The sequence below is a fragment of the Myotis daubentonii genome, chromosome 9 (genome assembly GCF_963259705.1).
Source record: "Myotis daubentonii chromosome 9, mMyoDau2.1, whole genome shotgun sequence".
Taxonomy (NCBI): Eukaryota; Metazoa; Chordata; class Mammalia; order Chiroptera; family Vespertilionidae; genus Myotis; species Myotis daubentonii.
The window spans coordinates 16,289,628-16,301,603 of NC_081848.1; the positions used below are offsets into that span (position 1 = coordinate 16,289,628).

General features: G+C 45.6%; 2 pseudogenes; one reads left to right on the forward strand and one right to left on the reverse strand.

Annotated features, from left to right (window-relative positions):
- Positions 1-1,528: 1,528 nt before the first annotated feature.
- LOC132242022 (cytochrome c oxidase assembly protein COX14-like) lies at positions 1,529-1,813 on the forward strand (annotated as a pseudogene).
- Positions 1,814-5,322: 3,509 nt separating this feature from the next.
- Positions 5,323-5,637, reverse strand: LOC132242023 (COX assembly mitochondrial protein homolog; annotated as a pseudogene).
- Positions 5,638-11,976: the final 6,339 nt, after the last annotated feature.

Below are 11,976 nucleotides of genomic sequence, written 5' to 3' on the forward strand. Positions count from 1 at the left end.
TTTCAGTAGCACTGGCTACTCTATTTAGTAAAAGAAACTTCACATCAAGAGGAAGCATAAATTTTATGAGGGATTTGTTTGAAAAGTATGAAAAGCATTTTGCATTTAAGTAAATAAAAGTCTGTGAGTCCACTGGTAATTATCCAACTCCAAATTTATGATTCCTAGGTCTCACTGGATGAATTGTGATGTATAACAACAAACTTGCAAGATGCTCACACATTACAAGAGGAATGTGAAATATTTATTAAAGCAACAGGCATTGATGGAATAGCCGGGGGCCTAATTCTTGAGGATGAGAATAAAAATTTTGAGCAAACACCAGTGTTCCTTTCAGCACTTTTGCAATAGTCATTAACACGTGCCACATAAGGCCAGAAAATCTGCATCAAATATAATTAGAAACCAGGGTGAAGTGAGCAGGGGAACCAGGCCCAGAGAGGTGTGAAATACCTCCAGAATGTCAGCAAATCTTCCTTTTCATATGTGTGGGCCAGGAGTTTAGAGTCAACATGGGGTCATCTCTCCAGAAAACCTCACAATATGTCACTAAGAAGGCCTGAAAAGATGGGATTTCACCGCTGCCCCTTTTGAGGGTGGTGGTCAACGGAATCATTTACAAGCCTCTCTGGTTGCCATCACTGTACCCCTTCACCATTTAAGATGTAAAAATTTGGATTTTTTCTTAAATATTAATTAAGGATCTTTTAGAGAAATGGCGGCTCACCTAGACTAACCCTTGGAATATGGGTGATAGGGTTACTCTGAGCAATGCTCCTAGTACTTCATGGCACCCAGCCATTTAAGCCTTCATAGAGTTCAGGGAGCAGGGACCCGCCCTCCCCCCCACCCCCCAATCCCTCTGCCCAGCCGTGGTTTATCCAAACCCCTGACCTGCAGACACATGGCAGATGGTTGTGTTTTATGACACAAAATCTGGGTGGTTTGTTATGCAGCAATAGGTACACAGAATGTGGTGGAGTCTCCTAAATTTTAGATGCAACAGATAATTCAAGATTTAAAAATAACAGCAACAATGCAACTATACTGGCCAAAACTGTCAGGCCAGATGCAATTGCTTGATCTGTCTCATAGGACACCAGTTTGAGGCTTCAATTTAGGGAATTGTAAAGGGTCGCTGACAAACAGGATTGAAAGAGAACCAGCAGGGAGCGCAGAGCTTTCCTCCCAGGTGCAGTGCTTAGCAGGGCACCCAGAATTATAGCAGGTGTTCAAAATGAGTGTATTAAAGAAGTTCAAGGACAGCGGCCAGACGGGGCTGAGGGCAGCATGGACTCTTGCCTCAGTTGGAAGTTGTATCCTAGAGGGTGATGGGGTGGGTGGGCGGGAGGGAGAAAAGGTGGATTTCCTGACCGATAGCACCTCACTGTCTAGGCTTGTTCCTGGACCCCCACCCTTGTGTCAGGTGCTGTCAGGCTGCGCGTACTGTGGTGGCCAGACGCTGCCAGCGGAGGCCTCGGAGGGAGGGAGGGAGGGAGGGAGGGAGCTGCAACGTCCAGGGGACGACATGCCAACTGCCAAGCAACTAGCTGACATTGGCTGCAAGACTTCCTTCACCTCCATGATGCTCCTTACTGTGTAAGGGGGCTCCCTCTGCAGTGTCCGAGCATACCACTTTTTCCAGGGGCGCAGCTCCCGGCGCCAGGCTGCAGAAGAACGGGAGACCGCAGGAGTCCTGTAGAACGAGGGGGCTCCTCTCCGTGAGCAGAGAGGCCTGAGGCATGCTGTGGGAAGAGCTCACCTACAATCATCCAAATCAAGAGAACCAGGGCCTTCATGGTTTTCAAGCCCCGCTGGGATAAGCGCCGTGTTTTCTGCAGAACTGCCAGTTTGGGAGGCTCTCAGATCGTAACAGGAGCTGGGGGAGGGGGAGGCACATGCACAGGCATTCAACATTTTGTCATTCAAAAACAACAACAACAACAACAACAACAACAACAAAACAAAACAAAGAGTGAGTATTAAATACATGAGCACTCATTGAGAGGCCAGAGAAGCCTCCTAACCTGGAATCCACAGGTTTCTCATGCACCATAACACCAGGCCTGTCAGAACTCATTCAAGAAAACCACATTTATTTTTAATCCACAAATTCCAAATATTTGCTCCCTACAGGGAAGCTCAGTTTGGAGGGTCTCATTTGTTTCTCCCTTGCCTGGGAGCAGCCAAATGCTGTTTTCCTGGGTTTAGTTATAAAAAAAAAAACTGTGCTGGGAAGGACAGAGGAATGTTCTAGGATGCCGAGCCAGTCATTGCAAATAGAATAAGGCCGTGTGGGCAATGTGCAACCTGCCGGGGCAAGACTGGGGTATCCTATGAGTGGCTTGTTTCCAGTCACCCCCAGGACTGTGAAGTCCATTTACATGAGGGGCAGCACAGGAGGGGTCAGTTCATTCTAAAGACCAGCCAGGTCCTGCCCTGCCCTCTGTTCTCTTTCTCTAAGCTGATTCCCTGAGAGGCCCCACCCATCTCCTGGAATCCTCACTTCTTCCCACAGGGAGGACCTCACTTCCCTCCTTTCCACGGGTCTCCTGACCTGAGTCATTTAGGCTAGAAGAGCGTCCTGGGCCCCTGCTAAAGGATGGAGGACTGTGGACAGAACTGTGCTGGGCGGTGGAGAGAAGAGACTGGTCTTCCTGGGTGTGTCCTTCTTGTCCAGTTTTCTTTCTAGTTGCAGACTCATTTATTTTTTATTCTATTTTTTGGGGACTAATATTAATGAAAACACCTATCTTAGGAGTGGACACTAAACAGGGAAGCTGACTAGGACCAGCTTAAGCCAAAATGAGGAAGAAAATATTTCCTTGATTCGCATCTTCCATGTCCTCAGAGCTGTGGGCATCTTGTAGGGTGCAGAAGCAGCTCAGTGTGTGGTTTCTATCCTACTCTCCTGGTTTCCGTAACAATTAGGAAGCCACAGTATCCTTTCGGGTGCTCTCGGTGACATCAGGAAGGGCATCCCACTCACAGTTCTGATTCTTGGATTGTCCTACTCTTCCAAACTCCCTACCGGCTGCGGCTGCCTTCCAACCTGCCTTTGTCCTAGCCGGTCCTGCTCCCTTGAACGCTCCTGTCCCTGTAACTTTGCTTTGCCTACCCCTGTCTATTTTCTCAAACATGATGAAACATTTCTATTTCCTATACAGAACTCTGCTAGTAACTTAGTAAAAGAAACTTGAACTTGTAATCTCCGAGGGAGCACCTCGTCATGGAAGCTTTTGCTGCTCTCCCTTCCCCGCAGTGTTTCTCTTCTGCTCTCATAGACCCCTACTCCCCCCCCGTACCCCCCCCCCCCCCCGCTGCAACTGCCTCCATGGTGCATGGATCAGAGACAAGTTTAAGGGCTTGTTGATGGACTAGTTATCCCTTCGCAGCGGCCTAGAGCAAAACATATCAGAGTCAAGGGGACTATATTGGGGAGATTATAATAGGATTCCAGAAGGCCTGGAAGGAGCATGTGGGAAGGGATGGAGTGATGGGGAAGCTGCGGAGAATGGATGGGTGACAGCAGAAGGGGGGGAGCTACAGTCTGCGGTGGGCCAGCCTCGGGAGGAGAAGGACCCCCTCTGGTGACAGGGCTGGACCCTGGCACAGAAAAGAGGAGGTGAAGGAGGCGTGACAGGAGGGTGCTTCGATCCTATAGGGCCCTGACTTGCAAAGATTTTTGGAACCTAACTCATATGAAGAAAAAAGTTTTACTTTACAACCCAGAAAACACACATCCACACCCTATCTGGAAACACATTTCACAAAACACAAATCCAAGACACTGATATTTTCTATGCTACTCGACTCAACTCCATGCCATTCTTTTTCGTTGTACTGTCTAAATTAATTTTATGACCATTGACAGGTCACAAGCCACAGTTTGTGTGTGTGTGTATGTGTTTTCTTTCAACACTTTATTTTGAAAAAGTTAAATCCACAGAAAAATAAAAGACTAGAACAACAAATATTCCTGTATTCTTCATCTAGTTATCATTTTGCCACATCTGTGCAGTTCTGTGTGTAAATAACACACACATATATATGTATATGTGTATATGTATATATGTGTATATGTGTACATGCAATTGACTTGCATAATTCACATAGTTATATTCTATAAAATAGCAGCAAATATTGAATCATTGTGCTTAGGAGAAATACAGGGTTAGGTTCCTGTGAGCCTCTGGTCAGATTTTCATTAACCTTGTTTTATGTGTGTTTCTTTTTAAAGACATTTTATTCAGTGTATGTTGTTGATTCATTAACATTGAACTCATAGCCAACAGCAGTATTACTCATGCCTGAACGGAGCTCATCTAGCATGATTTTCTCTGCGAGGCACATCACAGTCTTATGATTTGGAAACTAGATAGCATTTTAACACTGTACATTCGGCCTTTTAAACAGCAAAATCTCCAGCAAAAAGACCAAAATGTGAAAAAAGTGGCAGTAGACCAGCCGTGGGCAAACTACGGCCCGCGGGCTGGATCCGGCCCATTTGAAATGAATAAAACTAAAAAAAAAAAGAGACCGTACCCTTTTATGTAATGATGTTTACTTTGAATTTATATTAGTTCACACAAACACTCCATCCATGCTTTTGTTCCGGCCCTCCGGTCCAGTTTAAGAACCCATTGTGGCCCTCGAGTCAAAAAGTTTGCCCACCCCTGCTCTAGACTGTGAAGGGACACGTTTATGGTATAAAATGAGTGAATAAGAAGGCAGCTGCTGGACCTCAGCTGCTAGACCTCAGCTAGAAACGTGTACGTTGAGAGGCTCAAGGTTTTCGCACCACAAGTACCAATTTTGCAGTTACAAATAAATTTTAGTAAGTAGGCAAGTTTGCAAATATGGCATCAGTGAATAATGCGAAGGACTGTATGTATTTTTTTAATTAAGAAAACTTTATTTCAACCCTGGCCAGTTTGCTTCAGTGGCTAGGGTGTCAGCCCACAGACCAAAGGATCTTGGTTTTGATTCCCGGTTAAGGGATCGTGCCTCGGTTGCAGGTTTGATGCCAGATCCCGGTTGGGGCTAAAGAGGCGACCATTTGATGTGTCTCTCTCATATCACTGTTTCTCTCTCTTTCTCTCTCCTTCTCCTCCCCCCCTGCCACCGTCTCTCTGGGGAGCAATGGAAAAAATATCCTTGGGCGAGGATTAAAAACAAACAAACAAATAAAAACAACAACTTTATTTCAGATAAAATGAATATTGCCATAATTTAGGACAAAGCAGACACACTTCCATGAGTCCGTTATTTTAGGGACTGTGATTTCCATGGAGAGTTACTGAGTATCCTTAGAGTGTTTGCCTACATGCTTGTTGGAAGCGCCTATGGCCTTTCCTTGGTAGGAAGTCCAGTTTTTCTGAACTCTTCCCTTTCCTTCAGGTACTCCAGGTTGCATTCTAATAAAGGCAGGGCCATTACAGTAAGTGGTTAGACATTCTTTTAATGCAGAATGTTCTTCCCAGCATTTTACTGCCACATGGATTCCAGACTCTCACAACATTTGGGAAAAATTTGAACTTTTTCAGAACATCTCTTTCAGGGCTTTTCTCTCACTACTTTAGAGATCAAACATCTTTTAGACATGTCTGAATGCGGCTCTGCTGGGTGGAGTGCCATCTCGGCAAAAGACTACGTATGTTTGAAACGCAAACGCCATACCTCGTCACCCCCAAATGAATCTTTTAAGAGCAAAGACTTTCTCCAACATAACTGCATTACACCACTCAGGAAAACTAACCTTCATCCAATAATGCCATCCGATATATGGTTTATATTCAAACTTTTCCAATTTTCCTCAAGAATTTAAGAGCTATTTTGGGGGAACCAAAATCCAATCAAGATTCATCCATATACTGCATTAGTGTCTTTCTCTCCTTTAATCTAAAATAGCCTCCCACCTCTTTCTTAAATGACACTGACACTTTTGCAGAATCCAAGCCAGTTGTCTCTTAGAATGTCCCATGTTCTAAATTTGATTGCTTCCTTGTCATCCGATAGTGAAACCTCCTGGCAAGACCACTGCACAGGTGATACTGCACACTTCTCTTTGCGTGCCGGGCAGGTCACAAGGTCAACTAGTGCCTCCATGGTAAGGTTGAGGGAATTCCCAGGTTAAGGGGATGGCCCATAGTTTGAAAAGTAGTTCTGGTTACATAGAGGCTGTTCTGTCGGATGCAAGAGAGGGGAGACGGAGGTCCTGGAGAGAGGAGGCAGGAATCACAACTGTGCTGAAGGCCCAGCCCTGACGAGCAGCGGCCTCCTTCTGAGCAGAAGGCCTGTGTTTGTCCAGGAGCCTTTAGCCTGCCAAGAGCGTGAAGAAGCCCGGTGTCGGTGTCTGGGGAATGAATTTTTATTTTCAGCGAAAGTGGGACAAAGTTCCTTTAGGATAGATATAACTTCTTTTAAGCCTTGGGCTTGAAGTTGGAACTTTCTAAATGGTTAGGCAATTGTTATGGACAGTAATAAAAGGCAGAATAGCTATCACCTGACATAGTGTTTTTCTGTGCCAGTGCCACTAGATGATTTAATATTTAATATGATTGTGGTCAAACCAAGTCAGAATGGAGCAAGCCTGAAGCATTTCTAGCGTTGCAGCCAGGTGGCCAGGAGCCCAAAGTGATATAACCATGGTTTACTCACCAGCCTTGAGAGTAACCTTAGGGGCTGCTTGAACTCTCAGGCACCACTTGGTATTTCCTAACAACGATCTGCAATGCATTTGGGAAGCCCATTTGAATCATCCAATTAGGTCATGTTTTTTCGAGGGGACTTGATGCAGAAATGCTGCCAGTGGCTTTGTCAGAGTTCACTTTACAAGGCAGTTTTGGTCGCTTCCTTGTAAAGCGAGGTCCACTCTTGGTCATTCATTTGATTTTCATAACAGCCTGGCTGATGGTACTATTCCTTGCAGAATTTAATGACTTGGGCAAAGTCACAAAAAGCATTGAACAGATGCCACAAGCCTAGACTTGACTTCCCAGTCAGATGCCCTTCTTGCTGTGGCTTCGGGAGTTAAGCAGGAGTGGCAGGCCATTAATTGGTCAGGCGGTGCCCCCATGAGCCATTGCCAGCTTGAGTTTCTGGGTTGGACTCCAGCAGTCCTCGTCTGATCAGAGAGAGGTGCTGTGTGTCAGACTGGTCTGGAGGCACCCACTAAAGCTCTTTCATGACTTTCCACAAGGTCAGGAGGACTCACTCCACTTGTCCCACCTAAAGTGATTCCATGGCTTGGAGGTTAAGGCCACTGGCTTAGAGTTGGACTGAGATTGGAATTCCAGCTCTGCCTCTTACTCACGTGTGACCTTGAGTTTATTATTATTTTTCCCCCATTGATTTTTAGAGAGAGTGAAAGGAAGAGAGGAGGGGGGAGAGAGAGAGAAACATCAGTGTGAGAGAGACCATTGACTGGTTTTCTCCTGCATGCACCCTGAATGGGGCTGGGGATCAAACCTGCAACCCAAGAATATGTTCTTGACTGGGAACCAAACCCACAAGCCTTCGGTTCACAGGCCGATGCTCTGACCACCAGCCAGGGACTTGAGCTTGTTATTTAACCTTGTTCAGTGTTAAGTCTTTTCGTCTGTGGATAATCCTAGGACTTACTGCTATGGCCTATTATGCTGAAGATCAAGTTATTAGATGTAAGGTACTTAGATTACTCTATAGTGATGAGCTGTTATTATATAACTAGAGGCCCGGTGCACAAAATTTGTGCACAGGTAGGGTCCCTAGGCCTCGTTATCAGGGCCAATTGGGGCCTTCTGGCTGCCGACTGGGGCCTTCCTTCCCCCAGCTGCTGGGTGCCAGCTGGGGCCTTTCTTTGTTCCACATCACCCCCTGGTGGTCAGTGTACATCATAGCAAGCAGTCGAACTCCCGGTTGGTTGAACTCTCGAGGGGACAATTTGCATATTAGCCTTTTATTATATAGGACAGCAGTTGCCATCCGATGGTCTGCAGACCACTGGTGGTCCGTGAGGTCTGAAAGGTTGGCGATGCTGATATAGGATGTGTTTAGTAAGCACTCAATAAATAGACATTGTGGTGGCACTGGGACATTTCCATGAACAGTGGTTTTTGTGACAATGCTTAAATAGGCTAAAAAAAACTTCCCTAACTACAGAAGCCCATAATTCACACTTACGATGCATTCCATGAGATAGCTTTCCATTTTGTCATTAACATGCATTGAGGTAAGTACTATAAAAACAGAGGCAAGAGATATGTTTCTTACCCTCAAGGTACTTATACTTTGACTTGGGTGGCAGGTGGAGATGTAGGGTACAAAAATCCATGCATAAAAGATAAAAGCTGGAAAAGATAACATTGGTCATTAGAGAGGGTTAGGTCCCCTGGGGGTATGGAGAATGTGGGGTGGTGGTAGTGGCAAGAAGCAGGGCAGCAGAACAAGGCTTGGCAGAGGAGGTGGACTGGAGCAGTGGTCCTGTGTTTGTATTAAGCCATTCCTACTCCCTCCTTACTGACCAGTTATGGAAGATCCAGCCCTTAGTAACAGATGCCAAATAGCATGACTTCAGAGGACCTCTCAGGCCTCTCTGCCCTCATGGTGTTATTACCATGTGGTCTGCTGTCATTCTCAGACCACTAGGCAGCTGGTGTGGGTGTCGGTCAGAACCAGTATACATATGGGTCATGGCAGCTCCGCCCATCTGTTTATTTGTCCATCTGCCTATCAGTTTGTCCATCCAATCATTCATCCTCTTGTTTATCATCTGTCTGTCCACATGTTTGTTCATTTGTCCATCTCTTATCCACTGTGCATGTCCATCCATCCACCCATCTATCAGTCTAATCATCCACCTATCTCTGTGTCCACTGTCCTTTCCATATTTTTATTTCCCATCTCATTCTACAAAAGATTTGCAGTGGATGGCAGGAACTCACACCACATAAAAAACACACACCAAAAAAGCAAATGCACACACAGAGGATTAGGAAGTATAGGAAGCCAAGATGTAGAGAATGGGAATATGGAAACAAAACTCAGACTATGTTGAAAGGACACAACTGGCTACTGCTGTAGTGGAGCCAGAGACAGTCTCTTAGTTATTTTTACATTTATCTCCACTGAAGTGGGGACAATCTACCATGTGTTCAGGGGAATACAATCTTTTTCTTGTTTTCAGTTCAAAAAGACTTCATGTCATGAGGTTTCCTTCAGTTTCTGGGGAGAGAGAGTGGTCTGCTGACTCCAAACAGGGGCTTCTAAATCAGACAGGCCTGAGTTCAGATCCTGCGTCCATCTCTCAGCAAGTGCAAGATCTTGGGCAAATCACTGAAATCTCTGAGCCTTCCTTTCCTCATCTGTAAAAATGGGATGAGCATGGTACCTGGCCTCAAAGGGCTGCAGCTGGGGTTAAATAAGATTGTGTATCTATAGGGTTCAAGGTGCAGCACACATATTTAACCTTCAATGGATGGCAGCAGTTACTACTATTGAACAACCTGTTGCATGCGGTTGGCTATTGACCTTCACTCGGCTTCTGCATGTAGAAACCAAGGGGAGAGTCAAGTCCAGAGCACCTGTGCCCAGGCTAGTGCCTGTTAGCCCTGGATGGACAGGGAAGATACTATAGTTTCCCCAGCCTCTCCTGTCAGTTAGCACTTTGATTTTCCCCTGCCCCCCATGGTCCAGGTGAGGGGGCGGGGCTTATCAAACTGCTCTGACCCCATGGCCCCAGCTGGAAAGCAGAGACTTAGCAAGCTGCAGAGACTCTTCGTGCCATCCCTTTGCATTTACAGATGATTAACTGCCCAGGAGAGCGAGCCTGCATCCCTCTCCTTGGCTGGGATTCCCTCTCTCCCTCAAGCCCCTTAGAACTGACAGTAACTCACTCTCAACCTTGCAGTTTGCCTGGGTCTGATTTGCGTTCACAAAGTCTGCATATCCCAATATGAGTGGAACCTTTTCTTTTTAGAGACTCAGGAGTGGGAGGCAGGGGCAAGCAGCAAGGGGTATATGTTATTCTAAGGGCAAGAACCAATGGCAGTTGCGGGTACATTTGTGTGTGAGGGAGGGCAGGGTGAGAGTAGAACCATTTTGTTTTGTTTTTACTTTTTAATGATCATACAAATGATCTCTGGAATCCTCTGGCAGCGGGCGGACTTTGATTCAGCAAGCAATGAATTATATCCTCCAGTTGGTGTAAAATTACAAATATCTTCAAGATGTTGTGGGCTCTGGAAAAGAGCAGCCAGCCCATGTTGGCTCGGAGGCTGCCCTGTCCGGAGCTGCATTCTGCAGCACCTCTCTCTCTGGAGAGGGGAAACGGGAAAGTGGGCAGAAGGTACCCATAGCAGAGAGACCAGAAAGGAGCAGGATTCAGGGACAGCCTGGCCCGAAGATGGGGAAGGTGGGAAGGGGAGGGCAGAGTGAAGCACCTTTCAGGTTCCTTAGGCGACAACCAGTCAGAAGTGTGTCTGGGAGCAGCTAGCTGTGTGGTCACCAGGACTCTGAATGCTACTTGGTGGAGGCTCCTTCATCTCAGCAGCAAGTATTTACCAAGTCTCCCCATGTAGTCACCAGAGCAAGACCAAAACATATAGAGGCTCCCAAGACACCAGTTAGTCAATGAAGATTTGCTTCCAGGAAGATACATAATCATATGCTGACACTGAACAATGTTTTCAATTTCTGTTATTTGAAAAACTAATTCAGTCAAAGCATACGTCACCCATCACCCGGGCCCACAGAGCAGCTCTTCTCACTTTTGGTGCGGCTGCTTAAGGTCTGACTGTTGAGTATTGATCTTCCCCACTAGCCTGTGAACAACACTGGGCCAAGATTGGGTTTTGTTCATCGTCATCATAATGGTCTCCCTCTTCAGTGTTTTTTCTGGCTTGGTAACTAGTAGCATTTAGTAACGTATGTCAAATGAGTAAGATGAAGTTAACTTTTCCTTGTCTCTGTTGATGGCATCAAGCAAAGGCAAAGAGAAAGCAAAAGTGGATAATTCCTTAAGCCAGCAGATCTCAACCTGTGGGTCGCGACCCCTTTGGGGGTCAAACGACCCTTTCACAGGGGTCGCCTAAGACCATCGGAAAACACACATATAATTACATATTGTTTTTGTGATTAATCACTATGCTTTAATTATGTTCAATTTGTAACAATGAAAATACATCCTGCATATCAGATATTTACATGACGATTCATAACAGTTGAAAAATGACAGTTATGAAGTAGCAACGAAAATAATTTTATGGTTGGGGGTCACCACAACATGAGGAACTGTATTAAAGGGTCGTGGCATTAGGAAGGTTGAGAACCACTGCCTTAAGCGTTTGTGATGGACTTTGTCACCCAGAGTTTTAATGGGTTTTAATGGGCTCCAACATCCTCCTTCTGCAATTGCCTCTGACCCCCATCCAGGTGGACTAACCATGGGCCTCTAGCACCTTCTTGGGCAGAGAGCTAAAGAGGAACACTCAGTTAATGATAAGGTCGATTCAACAAGTGTTTAGTAACTAGAACCATGGGCTGCTGCTGTTACGGCTGGGAGAAGAGTGGAAAATCATAACAGCAGCTATCCATTCTTAGGTATTGAGCCTGTAAGCTGGGCCTGGCCCCTTAATAGGTGCTTGACATGTATCCCCTCATTTGATCCACACAGCTATTTTGAAGTATGCTCAATTGCTATTTTAAAAAAAGATTGCATCTTCTTGGTACAGTTGAGTATATTGGGAAGGGGGGTTAAGGCAAGATGTTTGGTTGGTGAGGGCAACCAAAGGGAAAGCCATTGGTGATGTATCAGGATTCACGTTTCAATATTCTCTTCTCTCTGGTGAAAGAAAATGACTTTTATTAACAAAACCAATTTTTAAAAAAGATGCCAGTTATGTATAAACTTGCACTGTGCCCTCTCACGAAGTAGAGAGAATACTAGTCTTTTTATTTTGGGCTGTGCTCATTACTTCCGCATCACCTTAGTATTAG